Source organism: Ascaphus truei, unplaced genomic scaffold, assembly GCF_040206685.1.
Source record: "Ascaphus truei isolate aAscTru1 unplaced genomic scaffold, aAscTru1.hap1 HAP1_SCAFFOLD_538, whole genome shotgun sequence".
NCBI lineage: Eukaryota > Metazoa > Chordata > Amphibia > Anura > Ascaphidae > Ascaphus > Ascaphus truei.
This window is the reverse complement of record NW_027456869.1, coordinates 243,452-254,157: the sequence shown is the minus strand read 5'-3', so window position 1 is coordinate 254,157 and position 10,706 is coordinate 243,452. Positions and strand designations below refer to the sequence as shown.

Below are 10,706 nucleotides of genomic sequence, written 5' to 3'. Positions count from 1 at the left end.
CCCGGAGTATTCCCAGCTCTCTCCCTGTGCTGTCCCAGACACCTCCCCCATCTCCCCGGAGTATTCCCAGCTCTCTCCCTGTGCTGTCCACAGACACCTCCCCCCTCTCCCCGGAGTATTCCCAGCTCTCTCCCTGTGCTGTCCCAGACACCTCCCCCCCTCTCCCCGGAGTATTCCCAGCTCTCTCCCTGTGCTGTCCCAGACACCTCCCCCCCCCTCTCCCCGGAGTATTCCCAGCTCTCTCCCTGTGCTGTCCCAGACACCCCCCCTCTCCCCGGAGTATTCCCAGCTCTCTCCCTGTGCTGTCCCAGACACCTGCCCCCTCTCCCCGGAGTATTCCCAGCTCTCTCCCTGTGCTGTCCCAGACACCCCCCCCCTCTCCCCGGAGTATTCCCAGCTCTCTCCCTGTGCTGTCCCAGACACCCCCCCTCTCCCCGGAGTATTCCCAGCTCTCTCCCTGTGCTGTCCCAGACACCCCCCCATCTCCCCGGAGTATTCCCAGCTCTCTCCCTGTGCTGTCCCAGACACCCCCCCCCCTCTCCCCGGAGTATTCCCAGCTCTCTCCCTGTGCTGTCCCAGGGACCTCCCCCCTCTCCCCGGTGTATTCCCAGCTCTCTCCCTGTGCTGTCCCAGACACCTCCCCCTCTCCCCGGAGTATTCCCAGCTCTCTCCCTGTGCTGTCCCAGACACCCCCCCCCCTCTCCCCGGAGTATTCCCAGCTCTCTCCCTGTGCTGTCCCAGACACCCCCCCTCTCCCCGGAGTATTCCCAGCTCTCTCCCTGTGCTGTCCCAGACACCTCCCCCTCTCCCCGGAGTATTCCCAGCTCTCTCCCTGTGCTGTCCCAGACACCTCCCCCCCTCTCCCCGGAGTATTCCCAGCTCTCTCCCTGTGCTGTCCCAGACACCTCCCCCCTCTCCCCGGAGTATTCCCAGCTCTCTCCCTGTGCTGTCCCAGACACCCGCCCCTCTCCCCGGAGTATTCCCAGCTCTCTCCCTGTGCTGTCCCAGACACCTCCCCCTCTCCCCGGAGTATTCCCAGCTCTCTCCCTGTGCTGTCCCAGACACCCCCCCCCTCTCCCCGGAGTATTCCCAGCTCTCTCCCTGTGCTGTCCCAGACACCTCCCCCCTCTCCCCGGAGTATTCCCAGCTCTCTCCCTGTGCTGTCCCAGACACCTCCCCCCCTCTCCCCGGAGTATTCCCAGCTCTCTCCCTGTGCTTTCCCAGACACCTCCCCCCTCTCCCCGGAGTATTCCCAGCTCCCTCCCTGTTCTGTCCCAGACACCTCCCCCCTGAGGGGTGAGGGTTAAGGACGGAGGGTGAGGGGTGATGGTTAAGGACAGAGGGTGAGGGTTAAGGACGGAGGGTGAGGGGTGTGGGATAAGGACGGGGGGGTGGGTTAAGGACGGGGCGTGTGGGTTAAGGACGGGGGGGTGGGTTAAGGACGGGGGGGTGAGGGTTAAGGACGGGGGGGTGAGGGTTTAGGACGGGGGGTGAGGGTTAAGGACGGGGGTGAGGGTTAAGGACGGGGGGTGAGGGTTAAGGACGGGGGGTGAGGGTTAAGGATGGGGGGTGAGGGTTAAGGACGGGGGGTGAGGGTTAAGAACGGGGGGTGAGGGTTAAGAACGGGGGGTGAGGGTTAAGGACGGGGGGTGAGGGTTAAGGACGGGGGGTGAGGGTTAAGGACGGGGGTGAGGGTTAAGGACGGGGGGTGAGGGTTAAGGACGGGGGGTGAGGGTTAGGACGGCGAGTGAGGGTTAAGGACGGGGGTGAGGGGGGTTCTCACCTGAGCATCAGTCCGGTTCCGAAAAGCATCAAAGATTTTTTTCACAGCAACAATTTCTCCAGTTCTCCGGTCAATGGCTTTCCAGACGATGCCGTATGCCTGAGGGGACATGACAGTGTCAAAAGGGACAGCCTGAGATGAGGGGGGGGTGTGACGATAGAGCCCCTAAATAGTGCTGGGTCTGAAGGGGTAAATGTGTGAACTGTGTGTAATAACTTGCAATCCCCTTCACCATCTGAATTTGTCCCAGATTGCAGCTGAATTTCCCAGCTGCAATGCGTTTTAAACGGAGTGCCCCATAATCATCTTGGGGGGAAAGGGTTAACTGTATTGGGTGTATAATCCTGTGTTCCCTGCCCTAAAACGCGATTCACTGGAAAATGTATTTTAGAACTTGTCAATGTTTTTTCTATAAGTTATAATATAGCGCAGAGCTCACCAAATGGAGCGTTGATGGGTTAAGTGTATGCCAGGGGAGAACACTTAAAGTCCTTTTGTGATTGTCATGGGAGAGGGGGTTTGGCCCGGTATTAAAGGGGTTACACCCCTTTTGGCCACCCCCTGCTCTCACTTGGGAAGCAAGGGGTTAACTGGACTGCGGTCCAGTAATGTGTTTTTACTCTGCTTCCACAACCAAATGTGTTTTCCCCTGTAAATGTGTATTGTTCCCACTCTAGTGTTTGCACCAACACATACACTGGGATTGATGCGGGAGGGAAAGGGTTAAGGTTAATTCAGTGTTTATAGCCCTTTGTCCCATTTTCCCGCCTTATCAGGCTCCAGTTTGCAGCCTCCCATAGGTCGCCATTGCAGCTCCATTCAATCCAATGGCGGATCTAGTGGTTTTGGGCCTGTTTCCAGCGAAGACCAGCAAGTGGTGTCCAAGAGGAGGAGCGGCGATTTCCCATTGTAAGTCAATGGGGCCATTGACTTCAATGGGGATTCCTCGACGCCGACCTCCAGGAACGGGTTGGCAGCCATCCAAACCGCAGACCGCAAGAGCGGATCCAATGTCTTTAAAAAGAGCTTTTATCACTGAGTTCAAGTTCAAATACAATTGGCGTGGGAACCTTAGGTTCTAGGGCACCCAGAAATAAAATTATTTTTGCCCCAAGGAACCCCACACACGACCACCATCGGGCTCCAGGAATGAGGGACCCCCATAAAGGGTAGCACTCACGAAGAGGGTCGCGCCATTGACTCTAATGGCGGAGCGGAGGTCCCATTGAATCCAATGGCAGCGCTCGCCCATGCATTGTCTATGGCTGCGCCGGCCATTGATTCCAATGGGGAAAAGCCGCGTGGCGTTAAAACGGCTAAGTCTGAAAATGTAAAAGTGTGAGTCCATATCTCCGGTTCTGTGAGGACCAGAGGGCTGGGATTTGGGTCGCATGTAGTCACTGTTCCGGCATGAATGCATGGCCATTTCCAGCCCTCTCCGAACAACCACACGGAGTATGGGCAAATGTAAAAATTGTGGTTTTCCTATAGATTTCAATGGCGGAGTTGCTCCATTGAAAGCCTATAGCGGCGGATCCCGTTGATTTCAATGGGAAAGAGTGAAAAGCAGAGATTTATTCTTAGAGCGGAGAATCCTGCATTAAAGTAATAAGGGTTCTAAATTGTATTTGTGTATCTCCGGTTCTGGGGGTTGCAGAGAGCTGAAACTTGGCCACCAGGGATAGTCACCTTCGGCATGAGGGACTGGCAAGTTGTATTGTATTGTATGTCTTTATTTATATAGCGCCATTAGTGTACATAGCGCATCACAGTAGTAATACATGTGGTAATCAAATAAGTAACAGATAATATAAATAACAGATCATGGGAATAAGTGCTTCAGGCATAAAAGTAACATTAAGGAAGAGGAGTCCCTGCCCCGAGCAGCTTACAGTCTAATTGGTAGGTAGGGAGAACGTACAGAGACAGTAGGAGGGAGTTCTGGTAAGTGCGTCTGCAGGGGGCCAAGCTTTATGTATCCTGTGTTCAGAATATCCACAGTGCTATTCATACTGCTGCGGCCGAGTTTATTCGAGCATTTGCCCGTTCTCGGCCGCAGCAGTAACCTGGCGCGCGCCGGAGGGTGCCGGGCGCGCGCCGAAGCCTCGGAGGAGAGGCCCGCCGATCGGGGCTTCCCCCTCTCCTTACCGGGTCCGCCGGGTCCCCCGGAACGTCCCGCCGCCGTCAGTACATCCACGCGACACCAGGGCTCCCTCGGGGAGCCCTGGGCACGCGTACAGGCGGCACAGGCACCCGATGATGCGTGACCGCGCATCGGTGATGCGCGGCACGCTGAGGGAGTGCGGCTCGCAAGCCGGGACATTTCCCGGCTTGCGGAATGAGCCGCACTCGAATAAAGTGTGCCGCCTGTGTATGCTTTTTTAAGCAAGTGTGTCTTAAGGTGGGTCTTAAAGGTGGATAGAGAGGGTGCTAGTCGGGTACTGAGGGGAAGGGCATTCCAGAGGTGTGGGGCAGTCAGTGAGAAAGATTTAAGGCGGGAGAGGGCTTTAGATACAAAGGGGGTAGAAAGAAGACATCCTTGAGCAGAACGCAAGAGTCGGGATGGTGCATAACTAGAAATTAGGGATGAGATGTAAGGAGGGGCAGAAGAGTGTAAAGCTTTAAAAGTGAGGAGAAGAATGGAGTGTGAGATGCGGGATTTGATCGGAAGCCAGGAGAGGGATTTCAGGAGGGGAGATGCTGAGACAGATCTAGGAAAGAGTAGAGTGATTCTGGCAGCAGCATTTAGGATAGATTGTAGGGGAGACAGGTGAGAGGCAGGAAGGCCAGACAGCAGGAGGTTTAAGGCGGTGGAGGGCCATCCAGGATGATATAGCAGAGAGACATTCAGAAACTTTGGTTTGTACAGCAGGTGTAAGGTCAAGTTTCAGCCCACTGGGCCCAGCAGAACGGATTATTTTAATATGTGAAGGTATTAAAGTATGAATACTTTAATAAGGGTCTGTTATGAAAACTCAGAGCCCAGATGCTATGTTAATGATCCGGATGGGAGACAAATGGTTGATCATAAACTCCTGATCAAAGGCTCCCCCACCCTGCTTGTGTATGCGAGCACAAAGGAATGCAGGACATGGGTACTTGATATTAAGTGTTGTAATTCACACTCGGGAACAAAGGGTATCCTGGCAAAGCCAGACTTTAAGACGCCAGTCTTGTAGGAGGGGGGCTGAGTAAAGAAGCCCCCTGATTAGAATATTACCCACCCAGTGGGCAGGTATTACGTTCCCGTGACAGTGATGTCCTACACTTCCCGACCCCTGTAGATAAGTAACACCAGAGGTGAGACAATATGCTGATCAAAGGGGCTATGACTCACCTCATTGAATATACAGACCTTGTCTCACAACTAGGTGATAACCATTTTGCTTGTCAAAGATGACACCCTGAGACAAAGCTTTGACAGTCCACTGACACTTCAGCCAGACTTTCGGACTCCAGATATTCTGGGCCCTTTTTACTAAGCAGTGCTATCAAGCTGCTCACTGAGCATGCTCAGAGTTACCTGGGCTGGCCTTATGACCATTTCCCACGTTACCTGGCAGGATCTGATAGGTGCAAGATAATTCATTGCCAATCCGATGAGGCTCATGTTAAAAACCAGGTCCCTTAGCTTTAAAAGGTGCTGCAGCCCCATCCCTGTGCTGTTCGTGATGTCCTGAATTCACAGGTGCACTGCTATCCCTGCATCGGGATATTTCGCCCTATACCATCTTGTAATGAACTAAATGGAATAGATGAGGATACAAGGTGGTATGGAGGTAGAATGGGGGCAAGTGCGAGTTTGACAAGCAGTGAGACACCCATAGTAAATAGAGATAATACTAGAAAACTTCTAAAGTCTAAACCAAGTGGGAGCAGAAAGGAAGGAGCAGATAAGATAATAGTACAGGCTGAAAACAAACTTAAATGCATGCTTGCTAATGCAAGAAGCCTGACAGATAAAATGGGGGAGCTTGAATTAATAGCTGCAAGGGAGCAGTATGATATCATAGGCATTACTGAAACATGGTGGGATGAAACTCATGACTGGACAGTTAATTGAGAGGGTATTCTCTTTTTCGGAAGGATCGAACAAATAGAAGGGGAGGTGGAGTATGTTTATATGTTAAACCGGATCTAACACCTATTATAAGGGATGATGTCTATGAAGGGAATGATGAAAATGTAGAGACCTTGTGGATAGAAATTAGCAGTGGAGGTAAAAGTATAAAGAAAATGTTTGTGGGTATATGCTATAAACCACCAAATATCTGTGAGATTGAGGAAGCTAAAATACTTTTGCAAATGGACAAGGCATCAAAACTGGGTCATGTTTGCATAATGGGGGATTTTAATTATCCAGACATAGACTGGGGCAATGAGATTAGCGTCACAACAAAAGGAAACAGGTTTTTGGGGGTGCTTAAAGACAATTATATGACCCAAATTATTGAGGAACCAACCAGGAGAGGGGCAGTTCTGGATTTGGTCATATCAAACAATGTAGAAGTAATAACAAATATTCACGTCCTGGAACATTTGGGTAACAGTGATCATAACATGGTCTCATTTGAAATAAATTATCAAAAAACAGATTACTTGGGTTCAACAAAGACCTTAAACTTTAGAAAGGCCGATATTTAATAAACTGAGGTCTAATCTAGTAGTAATACAATGGGATGATGTTTTTGCAGGAAAAATGTAGAAGATAAATGGGCAGTCTTTAAAACATTGTTAGAAAAGCACACTTATCAGTGTATACCCTTGGGTAATAAGTATAAAAGAAATAAGTCAAAACCAATGTGGCTAAATAAACAGGTAGGGGAGGAAATGGACAAGAAGAGGAAGGCGTTTAGATTCTTTAAGTCAGAAGGGACAGAGACATCGTATCAGAATTATAAGGAATGTAACACAAATTGCAAAAGGGCAATCAAATTAGCAAAAATGGATAATGAAAAAAGGATTGCAATAGAAAGTAAGGTCAACCCTAAAAAGTTCTTTAAGTACCTTAAAAAAAAAAAAATGAGAAAAGAAAGTATAGGACCCTTTCAGTGTGAGATGGGTAGGCAGATTATTGGAGATAAGGAAAAAGCTGAGGTATTAAATACATTCTTTGCCTCTGTGTTTACCAGGGAAGAATCAAGTTCAATAGTAGTGCCGCAGGAGGAAGCCACAACCTCCATATTAATGACCAATTGGGTAACTGAGGAAGAAGTTCATAAGCGACTTGAAAAAATTAAAGTAAATAAGGCACCTGGCCCCGATGGCATACATCCAAGAGTTCTCAAGGAGTTAAGCTCAGTAATAGCCAAACCATTATATGTAATATTCAAGGACTCCATTTCCACAGGCTCAGTACCACAAGATTGGCGTAAAGCAGATGTGGTGACTATATTTAAAAAGGGAGCTAGATCACAATCGGGGAATTACAGACCTGTAAGCCTGACTTCAATAGTGGGGAAACTTCTTGAAGGTTTAATACGGGATAATATTCAGGAATACCTACTGTCCTGGCCAGCTTTAATCTAAAGCGGCTGCCTCCGCGGGTTAAAAATAGCCACGGACGACGCGCGGCTATCTTCGGCTGTTTTCGGCCGGTTTTCCCGCGCCGCGGGCGCTTTCAATAATAAGCGCCATTAGCGCTTATCTATTGAAGCGGCCGCCGCACGGGAAACTCCGTTCAAAACGGAGAAAAGCCCCGCGGTTGGCCCGCATTTAACCCGGCATGCTTTAGAATAAAGCTGGCCGTGACAGTAATGGAAAACAAAATTATTAGTAATAGTCAGCGTGGATTTATGAAGGATCGATCTTGCCAAACTAACCTTATTTGTTTCTTTGAGGAGGTAAGTAGGAATTTAGATCAGGGTAATGCAGTTGATGTGGTCTACTTAGATTTTGCAAAGGCTTTTGATACGGTTTCACACAAGAGGTTGGTGTACAAAATAAAGAAAGTTGGACTCAGTAATAATATATGCACCTGGATTGAAAACTGGTTAAAGGACAGACAACAGAGGGATGTCATAAATGGAACTTTTTCAGGTTGGGCTAAAGTCGTGAGTGGAGTACCTCAGGGATCGGTACTGGGACCCCTGCTTTTTAACCTGTTTATTAATGACCTTGAGGTTGGCACCGAGAGCAAAGTCTCCATCTTTGCTGATGATACTAAATTGTGTAAGGTAATAGAATCAGAGCAGGATGAAATTTCTCTTCAGAAGGACTTGGAGAGACTGGAAACGTGGGCAGGTAAATGGCAGATGAGGTTTAATACAGATAAATGTAAGGTTATGCATTTGGGATGCAAGAATAAAAAGGCGACTTACAAATTAAATGGAGATATATTGGGGGAATCATTGATGGAGAAGGATTTAGGAGTGCTTGTAGACAGCAGGCTTAGCAATAGTGTAGAGGGAGAAAGGGGGTGGCCCGGTATTAAAGGGTTTGCACCCCATTTGGCCACCCCTGACCCCACCAGGGAGACAAGGGGTTAACTGGACTGAGGTCCAGAAATGTGATTTCACCCCTGTTATAACCTGTAAATGTGTATTTTCCTGGTTCCCCTCTGTTATTGTACATCAGTGTCTGCACACACACACTAGAATCCATCCGGGAGCACAAGGGTTAATAGTCTGTTAATACTGTGTCTCAAGGTATGGACAAAGCTTCAGAGAAATTCCTTTGCTATCAGGATGACAGATGGCCCTAGAGACATGGCCCAATGGCTAGAACTTAAGTTTTGTTCAAAAGGTTTTATTACCCTCCCTGTCTGTGAGTATGGGGGAGGCGCATACCATAGCACTTTTTAAGTGTCCCACTTATCACTGTCCAACACAGGTTATCTTGTCCAAGATCCGGAGGGGTAGCTGGGCTGGCATTCCATTTGCACATGTGGGGCCTCAGAAAGGAGACCCCAGAGTTCTACTGCACATGTGCCAGCTAGCAGGGGGGCCTGTCCTAAAATGTGTCCCCCCATCAAAGATTGGCTGGAGATAATTGCAAACCAATCACAGGTTCTTAATGTTACAGATAGAGGGACAAAAGGTTTATAACCTGCTGTTCCCCATCTATCCTTTGTCTTCATTTTTGGTCTTCATTTTTGGTCTTCATGCAAAGTCTTCATTCGTCTTCGTTTGCTGATATGGTTACCTGATATCACCTGAATGATTTCCTGATTGCTGAGAGAAATGCTACATCTAACTTCTCATTCCCCAACCCCTAAGTAAGTGTACTTCTTGTTTGTTACTGTATTATCTGTTGTGTTCACCTTTATTCTAAGGAATAAATACAATTTATTATATCTTAAGCCTCGTTCAGTTCAAACCCAATTATTTTTGTGTAATATTAATAAGCCTGTGGAAGCTATCGTCACAAATAGTGCCCAATGTCATGCAGTAGCTGCAAAGGCAAACAAGATCTTATCTTGCATCAAACGGGCAATGGATGGAAGGGAAGTAAACATAATTATGCCCCTTTACAAAGCATTAGTAAGACCACAACTTGAATATGGAGTACAATTTTGGGCACCAATCCTAAGAAAAGACATTATGGAGCGAGAGAGTGCAGAGAAGAGCCACCAAATTAATAAAGGGGATGGACATTCTAACTTATGAGGAGAGGCCAGCTAAATTAGATTTATTTACATTAGAAAAGAGGCGTCTAAGAGGGGATATGATAACTATATACAAATATATTCAGGGACAAGACAAGGAGCATTCAAAAGAACTATTCATCCCACGGGCAGTACAAAGGACTCTGGGCCATCCCTTAAGGTTGGAGGAAATGAAATTACACTAGCAACAAAGGAAAGGGTTCTTTACAGTAAGGGCAGTTACAGTGTGGAATTCATTACCCATGGAGACTGTGATGGCAGATACAATAGATTTGTTCAAAAAAAGGTTGGACATCTTTTTAGATGGGAAAGGTATACAGGGATATACCAAATAAGTATACATGGGAAGGATGTTGATCCTGGGATTAAACCGATTGCCAATTCTTGGAGTCAGGAAGGAATTTATTTTTCCCCTTAATGGGGTTTTTTGTTTGCCTTCCTCTGGATCAATAAGTAAGTATAGATATAGGATAAAGTATCTGTTGTATAATTTAGCATAGGTTGAACTTGATGGACGTACGTCTTTTTTCAACCTCATCTACTATGTAACTATGTAAGTGTGTTTATCCCATGTTATTCGTTTTAATGTGTGCGTTATTCTGAAAACAAATAAACTTACAGGTTTATTTTATTGCAGTCTCGCTCCAATCAGTTCCCAGTCCCAGAAAGGGACAGCCTGGGGTGGGGGGGGAAGGGACAGCCTGGAGGGGGGGAAAGGGACAGCCTGGGGGGGGGGGGGAAGGGACAGCCTGCGAGGGGGGGGGGAAGGGACAGCCTGGGGGGGGGAAGGGACAGCCTGGGGGGGGGGGGAAAGGGACAGCCTGGGGGGGGGAAAGGGACAGCCTTGGGGGGGGGGAAAGGGACAGCCTGGGGGGGAAAGGGAAAGCCTGGGGGGGGGGGGAAAGGGAAAGCCTGGGGGGGGGGGGAAAGGGAAAGCCTGGGGGGGGGGGAGAAGGGACAGCCTGGGGGGGGGGAAGGGACAGCCTGGGGGGGGAAGGGACAGCCTGGGGGGGGGGAGAGGGAAAGCCTGGGGGGGGAGAGGGAAAGCCTGGGGGTGGGGAAAGGGACAGCCTGGGGGAGTACGGGGGGGGGGGAAAGGGACAGCCTGGGGGGGGAAGGGACAGCCGGGGGGGGGGAAGGGACAGCCTGGGGGGGGAAAGGGACGACAGTCTGTGGGGGGAGGGGAAAGGACAGTCTGTGGGGGGGAGGGGAAGGGACAATCTGTGGGGGGGGGAGGGGAAGGGACAGCCTGGGGTATGGGGTGAAGCGACAGCCTGGGGGTGGGGGGGGGCGTGACATACTGATAAGGAGCAGCCT

General features: G+C 49.4%; 1 long non-coding RNA gene across 2 annotated transcripts in view; it reads right to left on the bottom strand.

The window, feature by feature from the left end:
• Positions 1-1,788: 1,788 nt before the first annotated feature.
• The window catches only part of LOC142485184 (uncharacterized), a 32,327-nt gene continuing 23,409 nt past the window's right edge, over positions 1,789-10,706 (bottom strand). For both annotated transcript variants that reach the window (XR_012798361.1, XR_012798362.1), the window contains exon 3: positions 1,789-1,882. This is a non-coding gene — a long non-coding RNA (uncharacterized LOC142485184). The remainder of the gene's footprint in view (positions 1,883-10,706) is intronic.